This window comes from Symphalangus syndactylus, chromosome 13, assembly GCF_028878055.3.
Source record: "Symphalangus syndactylus isolate Jambi chromosome 13, NHGRI_mSymSyn1-v2.1_pri, whole genome shotgun sequence".
Lineage (NCBI taxonomy): Eukaryota > Metazoa > Chordata > Mammalia > Primates > Hylobatidae > Symphalangus > Symphalangus syndactylus.
This window is the reverse complement of record NC_072435.2, coordinates 32,326,896-32,342,369: the sequence shown is the minus strand read 5'-3', so window position 1 is coordinate 32,342,369 and position 15,474 is coordinate 32,326,896.

Here is a 15,474-nt window from a genome sequence, read left to right as displayed (position 1 = left end):
TCGGTGTCTCATGCCTGTAATCCCAACATTTTGGGAGGCTGAGGCGGGAGGATTGCTTGAGCCCAGGAGTTCAAGACCAGCATGGGCAACACGGCAAAATCCCCTCTCTATGAAAAAAAAAAAAAAAAATTAGCTGCGTGTGGTGGCATGAGACTGTAGTCCCAGCTACTTGGGAGGCTGAGGTGGAGGATGGCTTGAGTCCAGAAAGTAGAGGTTGTGCCACTGCATTCAAGCCTGGACACGTAGTAAGAGGTTCTTATCTGGGGTCCCTGGATGGGTTTCAGCGTCCACAGACCACCTGACATTGTGTGCAAAAGATGGGTGTTTGGGCATACAATCTAGGTGCCTGGAGTGCATCACTTTAGATAGATGAGAATACTCTCATTTTATAGCTGTGGCTCAGAGAGGGCAAGTGACTTGCCTAAGGCCACACAGCGTGGACTTGAACCCAGTCTGTCCTTCTCCAAAGCTCTTTGCACCGCAGTGAGACAGTAGTGGGATTGAACTTGGATTCCTGGTCATCTGCTTCGGGGTCCTTCTTCCTTTCTTGTTCTAGAAGCCAGAGGTTTTTCACTTGTGGCTCCAGGATGTATCATGGTGGTAGGAAGAGGTGGGGTTGGGGATGTCTATAAACTTGTAAAATCATCTGCAAAATGTTGTGTGTCTTGGTGTATTTGGGGGAGAGGAGCTGTGATTCCGTGACATCCCCTGAAGGGTGTTTGACCACCCAAAGAGTTGAGAACCTCAGTTAAAAATCTTCTTGGGGAGGGTGGCTGAGCACAGTGGCTCACGCCTGTAATCCCAGCACCTTGGGAGGCCGAGGTGGGCAGATCACGAGGTCAGGAGATGGAGACCATCCTGGCTAACGTGGTGAAACCCCATCTCTACTAAAAATATAAAAAATGAGCCAGGCGTGGTGGCGGGCGCCCGTAGTTCCAGCTACTTGGGAGGCTGAGGCAGGAGAATGGTGTGAACCTGGGAGGCAGAGCTTGCAGTGAGCCGAGATCATGCCACTGCACTCCAGCCAGGGCGATACAGCGAGACTCTGTCTCAAAAAAAAAAAAAAAAAAGAATTAGCCAGGCGTGGTGGCACGCGCCTGTAGTCCCAGCTACTCGGGAGGCTGAGGCAGGAGAATTGCTTGAACCCGGGAGGCAGAGGTTGCAGGGAGCCAAGATTGCGCCACTGCACTCCAGCCTGGGCAACAGAGCGAGACTCTGTCTCAAAAAAAAAAAAAAGAAAAAGAATCAACAAACAAAATCTTCTGAGGGAGGAGGATAGAGAAGCGTTTGCCTCCTCCCCTGACCCTGTGGCTCTTTCTCTTCTTTGCCAGCTTATGTGGCCCGAGTGTAAAATCATGTAAAAAAAAATCCCACTCTGTCCCCAGTATCTGTCCTCTGGCTCCTGCTGGACCCTCGTCACCGCCTCCTCTTGAGGCATGAACGTAGTCGATGAGCAAGAGGCCCTGGGTGACCTCTGCTTCCCGGTTCAAGTGAGTCTCATGCCTCAGCCTCCTCAGTAGCTGGGATCACAGGCACACGCTGCCACGCCTGGCTAATTTTTGTATTTTTAGTAGAGATGGGGTTTCACCGTGTTGGCCAGGGTGGTCTCAAACTCCTGACTTCATGATCCGCCCACCTCGGCCTCCCAATCCAGTCTGTAATTCTTTTTTTTTTTTTTTGAGACGGAGTCTCGCTCTGTTGCCCAGGCTGGAGTGCAGTGGCACGATCCTGGCTCACTGGAAGCTCCGCCTCCTGGTTTTACGCCATTCTCCTGCCTCAGCCTCCTGTGTAGCTGGGACTACAGGTGCCTGCCACTGCGCCTGACTAATTTTTTGTATTTTTAGTAGAGACAGGGTTTCACTGTGTTAGCCAGGATGGTCTTGATCTCCTGACCTAGTGATCCACCCGCATCAGCCTCCCAAAGTGCTGGGATTACAGGCGTGAGCCACTGTGCCCGGCCTCCAGTCTATAATTCTAACAAGCTACAGGACCCTTGCACATCCTAGTCTCCATCAGGGAAGGTCTCTTGGTGACAAAGGACAAAATATTCAACCCCCACTGCCTGAAATCACAAATGGACAATCAGCATATATACTTTTTTTTTTTTTGAGATAGGATCTCTGTTGCCTACACTGGAGTGCAGTGGTGTGATCTCGGCTCACTGCAACCTCCACCTCCTGGGTTCAAGCGATTCTCGTGCCTCAGCCCCCCAAGCAGCTGGGATGACAGGCACCCACCACCATACCCGGGTAATTTTTGTATTTTTAGTAGAGACGGGGTTTTACCATGTTGGCCAGGCTGGTCTTGAACTCCTGACCTCAGGAGATCCACTTAATCAGGAAGGTCTGTTGGTGAAAAAGGACAAAATATTCAACCCCAACTGCCTGAAATCACAAACGGACAATCAGCAATATGTACTTTTGTTTGTTTATTTGAGACAGAGTCTTGCTCTGTCACCCAGGCTGGAGTGCAGTGGCACAATCTCAGCTCACTGCAACCTCTACCTTCTGGGTTCAAACAATTCTTCTGCCTCAGTCTCCCAAGTAGCTGGGACTGCAGGTGCGCGCAAGCATGCCGGCTAATTTTTGTATTTTTAGTAGAGGTGGGGTTTCACCACGTTGCCCAGGCTGGTCTGGAACTCCTGAGCTCAGGTGATCTGCCCACCTCAGCCTCCCAAAGTGCTGGGATTATAGGCGTGAGCCACGGTGCCTGGCCAGCATATATACTTTTGAAGTTCAGCCCCAGGCTGCAGAACTGGCTGGGTCCAGGCTTCAAATGATGTCACCAGGGCCAGGCTCTCTTCATCCCTCTGGCTGGCTTCATGGGTGGGAGCGGCCACCAGGAGGGCTGGGCTGCCTTCCTGCCTTCTAAGTTTAAAAGTGAACTCAAAAGCTCCAAGCACAGGCTTGGTGGCTCACGCCTGTAATCCCAGTGTTTTGGGAGACCGAGGTGAGAGGATTTTTTGAGACCAGCCTGGGCAACACAGTGAGAACCTGTGTCTACAAACAAATTAAGAATTAGCCAAGCATGGTGGTGTACACCTGTGGTCTTAGCTACTTGGGAGGCTGAGGCAGGAGGATTGCTTCATGAGCCAGGGAGGTGGAGGCTACAGTGAGCCATGATCACACCACTGCACTCCAGCCTGGGTGACAGAGTGAGCCCCTGTCTCAAAAAAAAAAAAGGAAAGGAAAGAAAAGAAAAAGGAAAGAAAAGAAAAAGAAAAGAAAGGCTGGAGCAGTGGCTCACGCTTGTAATCCTAGCACTTTGAAAGGCCAAGGTGAGTAGATTGCCTGAGATAAGGAGTTCGAGACCAGCCTGGGCAACATGGTGAAACCCCATCTCTACTAAAGTACAAAAAATTAGCTGGGCATGGTGTCACACACTTGTGATTCCAGCTACTCGGGAGACTGGGGCAGAAGAATCGCTTGAACCCAATTGGTGGAGGTTGCAGTAAGCTGAGATTGCACCACTGCACTCCAAACTGGGCGACAGAGTGAAACTCTGCCTCAAAAAAAAAAAAAAATGCTGGGTGCAGTGGCTTATGCCTATAATCCCAGCACTTTGGGAGGGCAAAGCGGGCAGATCACCTGAGGTCAAGAGTTCGAGACCAGTCTGGCCAACATGGTGAAACCCTGTCTCCACTAAAAGTACAAAAAATTAACTGGGTGTGGTGGCACAAACTTGTAATCCCAGCTATTCAGGAGGCTGAGGCAGGAGATCACTTGAACCCAGGAAACCCAGGAGGCAGAGATTGCAGTGAGCTGAGATCACGCCACTGCATTCCAGTCTGGGCGACAAGAGCAAAACTCTGTCAAAATAATAATAATAATAATAGCAGCTCCAGGCACACATGAAGATGCTCAATATCATTGTTATTAGGGAAATGAAAATCACTGGTCAGGCACAGTGGCTCACAACTGTATTCACCACACTTTGGGAGGTCGAGGTTGGCGGATCACCTGAGGTTAGGAGCGCGAGACCAGCCTGGCCGACATGGTGAAACCCCATCTCTACTACGAATACAAAATTTAGCCGGGCATGGTGGTGGGCACCTGTAATCACAGCTACTCGGGAGGCTGAGGCAGGAGAATCGCTTGAACCCAGGAGGCGGAGGTTGCAGTGAGCCGAGATCAAGCCACTGCACTCCAGCCTGGGCGACAGAGCCAGACTCCATCTTAAAAAAATATATACTTACGTATGTGTATTGCAACAGGTGGCTGTGTGTGTACTTTTGTGGCGGGCAGCAAACTGGGAGGTTACAGGAAACAGGCTGGAGGCCAAAAGGAATTCCAAAAAGTATCCAAAAGAGGGCTGGACCGTCTACTAGGCGAAATAAAAAGGGAACACTCAATATTGTTCCCGGGGTGCAAATAAAGTAAACCGCTAGAGGGCGGTAGAGACCTAATGTATTAACAGTAACAGTTGCGTTACGGACCAAAAGCAAGACCAGAACATCCAAAATGTTACTTTCTTTGGAGTTCAAGACCAGCCTGGGCAACATAGGGAGACCCTATGTCTACAAAAAAATTTTAAAAATTAGCTGGATGTGGTGGCGCATGCCTGTGGTCCCAGCTACTGGGGAGGCTGAGGTGGGAGGATCGCTTGAGCCCAGGATGTCGGGGCTGCAGTGAGCTATGATTGTGCCATTGCACTCTAGCCTGGGTGACTAGATTTAAAAATCTAGGCCGGGCGTGGTTGCTCACGCCTGTAATCCCAGCACTTTGGGAGGCCGAGGCGGGAGGATCACGAGGTCAGGAGATCGAGACCATTCTGGCTTAATACAGTGAAACACCATCTCTACTAAAAATACAAAAAATTAGCTGGGCGTAGTGGCGGGTGCCTATGGTCCCAGCTACTCAGGAGGCTGAGGCAAGAGAATGGCTTGAACCTGGGAGGCGGAACTTGCAGTGAGCCGAGATCGCGCCACTGCACTCCAGCCTGGGAGACTCCGTCTCAAAAAAAAAAAAATCTAAAAAGTTGAAGAGGTACAATTACAGTTTGTCACATGCATATATTGCATAATGGTGGTCTTGACTTTTCGTGTATCCATCACCTGAATAATATACTTTGTATCTGTTATACAATTTTTCATCACTTTCTCTCCTTCCGCCCCCCCGCCCACACAATGTCTATCATTCCACACTCTACGCCCATGTGTACACATTATTTAGATACCACTTATAAGTGAGAATGTACGGCATTTGACTTTCTTTCATCCATCTCCAGAACTTTCTCATCTTCCCAGCATGAAACTGTCCCCATGAAACACTCACTCCCCCGCACCCTCCCCTGCCCCTGGCATCCACCAGCCTATTTTCTGTCTCTATGAATCTGTCGACTTGAGGGACCTCCTAGGAGTGGAATCACACAGGATTTGTCCTTTTGTGTCTGGCTTATTTCACTCAGCATAATGTCTTCAGGGTTCATAGATACAAGGTCTTGCTCTATTACCCAGCCCAGAGTGCAGTGGTGCCACTGCAGAATCCTTGGGATGGTGTCACTTTTCTGGCTGTAAACCTCTGTGGCTGGTGGCATCTTTGCCCGAGTTTTGCTCAGGCCCACTGGGCTCATTCTGCCCGCTTGGCCTGGCAGGCTGCACTCGGCTCTTGCTACCAGTCTGGATCCCACGTCTGCCAAGGGTGGGCCAGGTGGGGAGTGGCAAGGGGTGTGTGTTCGAGCAAGTATGGGGTCTAGCCCCTGTGCACAGTCAGGCACACCGGCTGCTGCAGCAGGTTGAGTAGTTCCAGGTGCCGGCATGGCCACTAGCTCTCTGCAAGGCTGCGGCTTGACCAGGTGCACCACAAGTAGTGTCCATGGCTGCCACCAGGGACCATGGTGGAGCCCAGAAGCTTGGAGACTCCAAGCTTCATGCTGGGCCTCAAAGAGGGAGCCACAGCCCTAGCTCAGGGAGCTCCCAGGTCTAGGCTCCCTGAAGGGCTGGGGCTCTTCTCTCCTTCTCATCACTCTCAACGTGGCAAGCAAGGGGCATGTTTCAGCCCTCTTTGTGTTATAGCTCTTCCAGTCCTGCCATTTGGCAGGTTCCAAGCTCTTGTCCCGCACCCAGGAAGAATGAGGTATGCGGCCAAGTGGAGGGTCAGCAAGGTGAAGAGGAGCTTTATTGAGCAACAGAATAGCTCAGAGTGGGCCCTGGAGTGGGTAACTCCTCTCTGTAGCTGGTCGTCATGTCAAGTGTTCAGCTCTCAGCAGAGAGGAGGCCCCAGAGTGGGTTGCTCCTCTTTGCAGCTGGTCATCCCTATATTTGTCCAGCTATGGCTGAGCCCCAGGCTTTGATGGGCCTCAGAGGGGAGGAAGTCCATGCTGATTGGTCCATGAGCAGCCTGGAAAAGGCACCACAAGTTCCCACTCTAGTCTGTGGGACTGGCATCCTGGCCCCCAGGCTTCAAGGCCTCCCTGGCTTGAAGGTGGGACCCCACCAGGGATCCACACCCTTCCACCCAGGAACCTGTCTGCCTCCTGCTGCTGTTCATGGTGCTGAGGCTGTAGATGCCAAGGGGCACCTGCAGGCCAGCACTGAGCTGCGCTCAACCCCTTCCTCGGCTTCCCTTCTATGCTCATCAGCACCCAAAGTCCAGAGGGGGCTGAGGCAGCAGGGGAGTGCAGTGTCACCACTGCCCCAAGCATGTGCACACCCAGCTGGGCTGTGACAGTGCCTGGGCTTGGCCCCAACTTTGCTCTGAGACTGGAATGGGTGCCGACAGCAGGGAGAAGCCAGGCAGTGGGAGCAGGCATTTCCAAACCTGTGAGGGCAGGGAAGCCTTCCCGGGACCCCAAGAGTGCAGGGATGCCTGGGTCCACAGCCTCTGTTTGGGTGGCTGCAGCTGCACTGGGGTTGTGTGGGAATCCTGTCTACTCTGTGGAGTGGGAGGCCCAGCTCTGCAGCTGTGGTTTGGGTGGCTGCGGCCGCACCTGGAGAGCTCTCACCCCAACTCAGGAGGGGCGGGACTCCTGCTTGGCCCTGCCAAAGCCATCAATCTCCCCTCTGAAGAGGTACGTCTAACTGCCGTTAGGGTAGGGATCATGACTATTCTCTTTTTTTTTTTTTCGGAGTTTCACTCTTGTTGCCCAGGCTGAAGTGCAGTGGTGTGATCTTGGCTCACTGCAACCTCCGCCTCCCAGGTTCAAGTGATTCTCCTGCCTCAGCCACCCAAGTAGCTGGGACTACAGGTGTGCACCACCACACCCAGTTAATTTTTGTATTTTTAGTAGAGACGGGGTATCACCATGTTGGCCAAGCTGGTCTTGAACTCCTGACCTCGTGATCCACCTGCCTCGGCCTCCCAAAGTGCTGGGATTACAGGCATGAGCCACCGAGCCTGGCCGGATGATGACCATTCTTAACTCCTTCATGCTGACAGGGGGCATTTTTTTTTTTCAGAAAAAGGCAGTCAGATTTTCCCTCAGAGACCTATTTAAGGGCCCCCAGTAAAAAGGAGTCATTGTCTGAGGCTCCATTTGCATCACCATTTGGAGTTTGACAGTCTGTCCCTTTAGTTTCTTCTGAGCTGCAGTCAGAGATCACTGATTGGTTCACTCCTACAAATGTCAAAAGTTACAAATAGCTGGAAAGAAAAGCTTCCTTGATTCTGAAAAACAAAACAAAGGATCAGCAATGTTCCAAGCAAAAAATCAAGAATGATTACTTTGGTCTTCCATTAGTTCAGTTCACCCAGTCAACTCCTGTTCACAATCTCCAAAGTTATCAGAAACCTGCACTCAAGGTCTATAATCCACCCTCTGAAGAAGATCAAAACAAGACAACAGCCAGGCATGGTGGCTCATGCCTGTAATCCCAGCACTTTGGGAGGCTAAGGTGGGTGGATCACGAGGTCAGGAGATCGAAACCATCCTGGCTAACATGGTGAAACCCCGTCTCTACTAAAAATACAAAAAATTAGCCAGGCATGGTGGCAGGCGCCTGTAGTCCCAGCTACTCAGGAGAGATGGAGGCAGGAGAATGGCATGAACCCAGGAGGCGGAGCTTGCAGTGAGCCGAGATTGTGCCACTGCACTCCAGCCTGGGCGACACAGCAAGACTCTGTCTCAAAAAAAAAAAAAAAAAAAAGCAAGACAACAATTGTCTATGAATGTCAAAATGTCCTAGGGTAGTCACAGTCAAAATCATGATTGACAAAGAAATTTGGTAACCGCTGTGGTCTACAATAACCTAACACAATAACCCTAATTATGATTCATGACACATCCTCAGACATCAGAACTTTAGAAATCCCATACAATTTTGGAACACATATTAACATTATTCACTGAAATGTAACCCACAGAAGATCAAACACCACCTTATTTCGACAATCCTATGTAGCTAAACATGTCAAATCATCCTGTCTACTTCTTCCCTGGACACTCCAGGGATCCTCTGTAGCATCCAAAAGTTAGGGGTTAGAAAAGACAATTTTGAAGTTGAAATGTGATTTCAGAAAGCCTATAAAACATATTAAAGGCTTATAACATTTATTATGAAATAGCAGATCAGTGCCCTAAGAATAGCAGATCGTGCTTCCATTCCAATGTTCAACTTACAGGAAAACCAAATAATACCCTTTTGAATTTAGTCAATATGGACTGAGCATGGTAGCTCACGCCTGCAATCCCAGCACTTTGGGGAATTGAGGTGGGCAGATCACTTGAGGTCAGGAGTTCGAGACCAGCCTGGACAACATGGCAAAACCCCGTCTCTACTAAAAATACAACAGTTAGCCAGGAGTGGTGGCATGCGTCTATAATCTCAGCTACTAGGGAGGCTGAGGCAGAAGAATCACTTGAACCTGGGAGGTGGAGGTTGCAGTGAGCCAAGATCGTGCCACTGCACTCCAGCCTGGGTGACAGAGTGAGACTCCACCTCAAAAAAAAAAAAAAAGAATTTAGTCAATATGTTCACACACAGAATTCCTTTTACAAGATTAATTTTTACAAATCTTCTATAACTTGTTTAAACGCTTAGCTTTTTATCTTATTTAAAACAATCCTTTAAATCTCTAAACTTGGCAAAAATTTACATTCCCATGCCTTCTTATATTCTTTTACTAAAGACACAGTTTACTTTCCTTATATACCTTGCATGTGAGTCTATTTTCAGTAGTCTCAATTACATGCTATAATGGTAACTCTTAGCAATTCTTATTTTTGGTAAAAAGAAAACCTGGTTAAAAAAAAAAGAAAACCTAGTAAGTTACTTTAATTATGTCATAGGTGCAGATAAGATCTGAATATTTCCAGTTGGTCAGTCTTAATTCCCATGCCAAAGGACAAACAGAGGTGTGACATTTGGATAGATGAATACTGGGATTGGCTCTGGAAAAAAAAAAAAAAAAAAAGATCTGAATATTTCCAGCGTATCTACGGGTGTGATTAACTCCCTATGTCCCTAGTCCTTACCAAACTGTAAAGCAGGCAAGTCGAACAGTTTTCAAAAGCCAAAGAAGCAGTTCATGACTTTAAAGCATTTAGCAAACCTAATATCTGAGCTGCATAATTTGGACCACATGTCTACATTTTGAAGACATTTTTATTTTACCAATAATCTTTAAGACTGTTTTTATTTCTCTAAGATTAAAGTCATGGGAACTAAAAGGCATTACAGTTTCTCTTTTTCTTCAAGAATATTTGACCTAAGTGATTATTTATCCTTAAGCTAATCAGTTAGAGTTCTTTTATATAAACATCACACATACAACACATATATAACTACATGACAGACGGAAGGAGATCCAGTAGTAGTTGTAAGATTTTTCTTTTTTCCTTTTCCTTTTTTTTTTTTTTTCAGACAGAGTCTCACTCTGTTGTCCAAGCTGGAATGTAGTGGCACAATCTTGGCTCACTGCAACCTTTACCTCCTGAGTTCAAGCGATTTTCCTGCCTCTGCCTCCCAAGTAGCTGGGATTACAGGTGCCTGCCACTACTGGCTAATTTTTGTATTTTTAGTAGAGATGGGGTTTTGCTATGTTGCCAGGCTGGTCTTGAACCCCTGGCCTCAGGTGAATTGCCCACCTTGGCCTCCCAAAGTGCTTGGATTACAGGTGTGAGCCACCGTGCCCAGCCTCTTGTGCCAATTTCTTAATTGGATTACTGGCCCGGGGGTGGAGCCCTTCGAGAACCAGGGCAAGGAAAACATGTAGTTTCTAAGGCCTAATAAGTAGGCATAGCTGAAAGACAAAAATAGATTTTGAGAGGGATCCATCTGCCCCTAATTCCTGAAGTTCCATGAGGAAAACAGAGGTTTTTCCCAAAACAGATCAGTGGCGCCTCCTCTGTTTTTCCCAAGGAGTCCCAGGCCACCAGAAGTCATCCTGGAACCCCTCATGTGTGCTTTAAGAGTGGCAAGACAAAAATGGAGAAAAATTGTTCAGTTGACTGAGAAGAAAATACCTTTTTCCAGAAAAACAAAATCTACAAAGATAAACGACATAAAGGCATTTTAAATATACCTATAGTTTGGATATCCTCCATCTTTAATTAAGCTGACTTTTAACCATTGCATTTTCTTTTTTTCTTTTTTCTTTTGAGACAGAGTCTCGCTGTGTCACCCAGGCTGGAGTGCAGTGGCATGATATCAGTTTACTGCAAGCTCTGCCTCACGGGTTCATGCCATTCTCCTGCCTCAGCCTCCTGAGTAGCTGGGGCTACAGGAGCCTGCCACCACGCCTGGATAATTTTTTTTGTATTTTTAGTGGAGACGGGGTTTCACTGTGTTAGCCAGAATGGTCTTGATCTCCTGACTTCGTGATCTGCCCGCCTCAGCCTCCCAAAATGCTGGGATTACAGGCGCGAGTCATCACGCCTGGCCAACCGTAGCATTTCCTTTTTAAGAAGTCCTGTCCAGGCACAGTGGCTCACACCTGTAATCCCAGCACTTTGGGAGACCGAGGCAGGTGGATCACCTGCAGTCAGGAGTTGGAGACCAGCCTGGCCAACATGGTGAAACCCTGTCTCTACTAAAAATTACAAAAATTAGCTGGGCATGGTGGCACATGCCTGTAATCCCAGCTACTCAGAAGGCTGAGGCAGGAGAATTGCTGGAGCCTGGGAGATGGAGGTTGCAGTGAGCTGAGATTGCACCATTGTACTCCAGCCTGGCCAACACAGCAAGACTCTGTCTCAAAAAAAAAGGAAGTCCTTTAAAATATGTTACTACCTGACCTTAGCCACGCCAAGTGGTCAATATTTCTGACTTTTGAATTCATGGAGGGGCAGAGAATACAGTGATTTTTGTCATTCCTACAACCAGCTTGCACAGAGAGAGAGAAGCCAGAAGTCCAACTGCTAAAAACTCTTACCCTTTTTTCAGCATGTGAGGCTTCTGGGTTCCATTCCCCTGATCCATTGGAGGGATCCAATAGAGCCCTATTGACCCTGGAGTCCTGTGAAGGGGAACAGCCAAAGAGAAGTTGTCCCTCCTCAAGAAATTGCCAAGCAGTTTAAGGTTTGGGGAAATTAAACTCTTCCCAGTTTGTGGGATGGATCCCAGGGGAGTATCCTGTGGTACAGAGGTGTGATTACCCATCTGCGAAGAGAGAACAGAGGAAGAATAAAGGAAAAATGTTTTTTTCTCCAGAGTCTGAGGGTCAAAGGAGTTCCAGTGACTTTCTTTTTTTTTTAGACAGAGTCATGCTTTGTCACCCAGGCTGGAGTACTGTGGCACAATCTCAGCTCACTGCAACCTCTGCCTCCTGGGTTCAAGTGATTCTCCTGCCTCAGCCTCCCAAGTAGCTGGGATTACAGGCACATGTGCCACCATGCCTGGCTAATTTTTTGTATTTTCAGTAGAGATGGGGTTTTGCCATGTTGGTCAGGCTGTTCTAAAAGTCTTGGCCTCAAGTCATCCACCCACCTAGGCCTCCCAAAGTGCTAGGACTACATGCATGAGCCACCGCAGCTGGCTGCATTCCAGTAATTTAGAATGCACTTGAGAGGAGTGCAGGCTGAAAATGATTGGTTGGTTACCCATCTGGAAAGAGGGGAAAGACATCTCTTTGTTCCTCTCTTTCCAGTGAATACCTGGGGTACATGATGGAGATTTTTTTTAAAAGGCATCTCTTTTTCTTCTTCCAACCTTATATACTCAAGTCCCAGTGACTTTTGCAGGTGCCACTCATAGCTGCGAGTGCAACCTTCACCCATGCAGCAGGAAGGCCTAGTGGGTAGGAATATTTGCACTTACCTACATACCAACCTATCCTGCTGTTGGTAACCTTTGGGTTCCCTAGACCTTATCTATGCTTCCATCCATGAAGTAGAAGGGCCTAATTGGCAGGAATTAGTCATGCTCACCTGGGCTGTGCCTCTCAACTCCTGCTGTCATCTGCCTCAGGTCTAGCATCCCATTTCAGGACTTTAAAGTGAAGCTTGGGACAAAAAACATGCCTCAGATGGGTCTATGGACCCATGAAATTAGTCCCATGTGGCCCTCGTCAAATTGCAGATAGCAACTGGATGGGGCTGCTCCTCTACTGCCTCCCTATCATAAGCAGGTGAAGCTGTGGGGCCAGGTCCTCCTCAAACAAGGGAGAGAAAGGGAGTCCCAGAAACTGGGGAACTGACCTAATAAGGTGCCTCCCTGATATGGTTTGGCTCTGTGTCCCCACCCAAATCTCATCTTAAATTATACTCTCATAATTCCCACATGTTGTGGGAGAGACTCAGTGGGAGGTCATTGAATCATGGGGATGGTCTCCCCCATACTGTTCTCATGGTAGTGAATAAGTCTCATGAGATCTGATGGTTTAATAAAGGGTTTCCACTTTCACTTCTTCCTCATTCTCTCTTGCTGCTGCCATGTAAGAAGTGCCTTTCTCCTTCTTCCATGACTGTGAGGTTGCAGTGAGTTGAGATTGTGCCACAGTACAGTACTCCAGCCTGGGTGACAGAGTGTGACTCTGTCTTAAAAAATAATAATAAAATAAATAAATCACTGGAACTCCTTTGACCCTCAGACTCTGGAGAATCTCCTCATGATGTGGAACTGTGATCCGTTAAACCTATTTTTCTTCCCAGTCTAGGGTATGTCTTTATCAGCAGAGTGAAAATGAACTAATAAACTCCCTAAATGAAACAAAAGTAACCCCACACATAGAAAAGCTCCCTGTCGTCACAAGACTATGTTCACTCCTGGCGTCGTGGAGGAAGAAGGCCTGAAATGCTGCTTATGGTCATGCTAAGAGAGGAGGGGGGCCCAGGTTGGGGAAGAGAACTGAAAGTTCTGCTCCAGAGTCCAGGAGGTGGTCTACCTTCCTCCCTTCAACCTCCAGAATCGCCCAGGGCTCCTGGATGGTAATAGCGGTCTGAACCATCAGAGCTTGGGAGAGGAGCCCTAGAATCCATCAGTCCTGCTGGACCATTTGGGAGTCTGGTCCTGGACCTGGCAACCTGTGTCTCCAGGGACAGGCTGTCCCCCAGTGGTCCCCATTGCAAACCAGACACAGTTGAGGTGGCCTCCTTGCACTGCCCAGACCATCTCTCCTGAAGTGGCATGGCCTGCCACATTTGCAGTAGACAACAGGTGCATCTCAGGGACTATGGAGTCCATGAAGCTGCAGGGCAGGTATTAGAGCTTTTGCCCTTTTTTCATATATCTCCTCTCTCTTTTCTGGACTTCCTCCAAGTTCCTACGGCAAAGTCTAAGGTGACCACTCCCAGCAGGCCCTCCAAAGTACCATCTGGTCCCACAGCCTGCTTCTGAAGCTCCCTCCTGACATCAGGGCCTGACCGTGTGATAAACTCATCCTCTAAAATCGGATGTCCCTCTCCTCAATCAGGACATAGGTGTGTTTTACCAAGGCCTCTCTTAGCCTTTCCAGGAAGGCAGTGGGACTCACACCTAATCCCTGGTCTGCCACGGATAGCTTGGTGTAATACAGAGGCTTTGTCTTAGTCCTTTGTATGCCCTCTGGTATGCACACCTGAAAGTGTTTCCTCTTCCATTCTTTTTTTTTTTTTTGAGATGGTGTCTCACTCTGTTGCTGAGACTGGAGTGCAGTGGCATGATCTCGGCTCACTGCACCTCCACCTCCCAGGTTCAAGCAATTCTCCTGCCTCAGCCTCCTGAGTAGCTGGGATTACAGGCATGTGCCACCACATCCGGCTAATTTATTTTTGTATTTTTAGTAGAGATGGGGTTTCACCATGTTGGTCAGGCTGGTCTTGAACTCCTGACCTCGTGATATGCCCACCTCAGCCTCCCAAAGTGCTGGGATTACAGGTGTGAGCCACTGTGCCTGGCCTCCTTTTCCATTCTTTTTTTTTTTTTTTTTTTTTTGAGATGGAGTCTTGCTCTGTCACCAGGCTGGAGTGCAGTGTCATGATCTCAGCTCACTGCAATCTCTGCTTCCCAGGTTCAAGTGACTCCCCTGCCTCAGCCTCCCAAGTAGCTGGGACTACAGGCGTGCACCACCATGCCTGGCTATTTTTTTTGTATTTTAGTAGAGATGGGGTTTCACCATGTTGGGCAAGATGGTCTCGATCTCCTGACCTCATGATCCACCCACCTCAGCCTCCCAAAGTTCTGGGATTACAGGTGTGAGCCACCGCGCCTGGCCCCATTCTTTTATATCATCATTGAGGTCCCATTTAGGGTTCTTCAGTGGTGCTGCTATTCTTCCAATCAGATAAGTCTCATCCCCTTCCCTGGCCCTATAGAAGATATAAAGCTCATCCTCAAAATTCTCTGCAACTTTCAGGGTGGCCTGCTTTTCAGTGGTGGTCAGGGTTTGATTCAAAAGTAACATGAAGCCGGGTGCAGCTCATGCCTGTAATCCTAGCACTTTGGGAGACCAAGGTGGACAGATCACTTGAGGTCAAGAGTTTGAGACCAGCCTGGCCAATAGGGTAAAACCCCATCCCTACTAAAAATATAAAAAATAGCCAGTGTGGTGGCGCATGCCTGTAGTCCCAGCTACTCAGGAGGCTGCGGCAAGAGAATCACTAGAACCTGGGAGGCAGAGGTTGCAGTGAGCCGAGAGAGCCACTGCACTCCAGCCTGGATGACAGAGTGAGACTCCATCTCAAACAAAAACAAAAACAAGAGTAACATGACATCCTTCCAGGAGAGCTCAAATACTTGGGTTAAGTTCTGGAAACCCTCTATATACCTGTGAGGGCCATCTGAAAACTTGCCAAGATCTCCCCTTAAATTTGCCTTAAGTTCTATAGAGAAAAGGAGACCTGAACCTCAATGGGACCATATGCACCAGGCATCTGCTTTTGGGCAGTCAAGACTGGGACCTGCCTAAAACAAGGATTACTATGCTGGGGCAAGCTTGAGAGAGAACCTGGATGGGGAGGAGTTGAGGGGATTGATTCCCCTGCTGGAGGTACCTCTGGGGTATACTTCCCTATTTCCCTGGGATTACCTCTTGCAGCTTCTCCTGAGAAGGCCATTAGGACAGCTGAATCAATCCTACAATGTTGCCAGATTACCCTGCAAGGCAAAGAAGGCCTGCATGT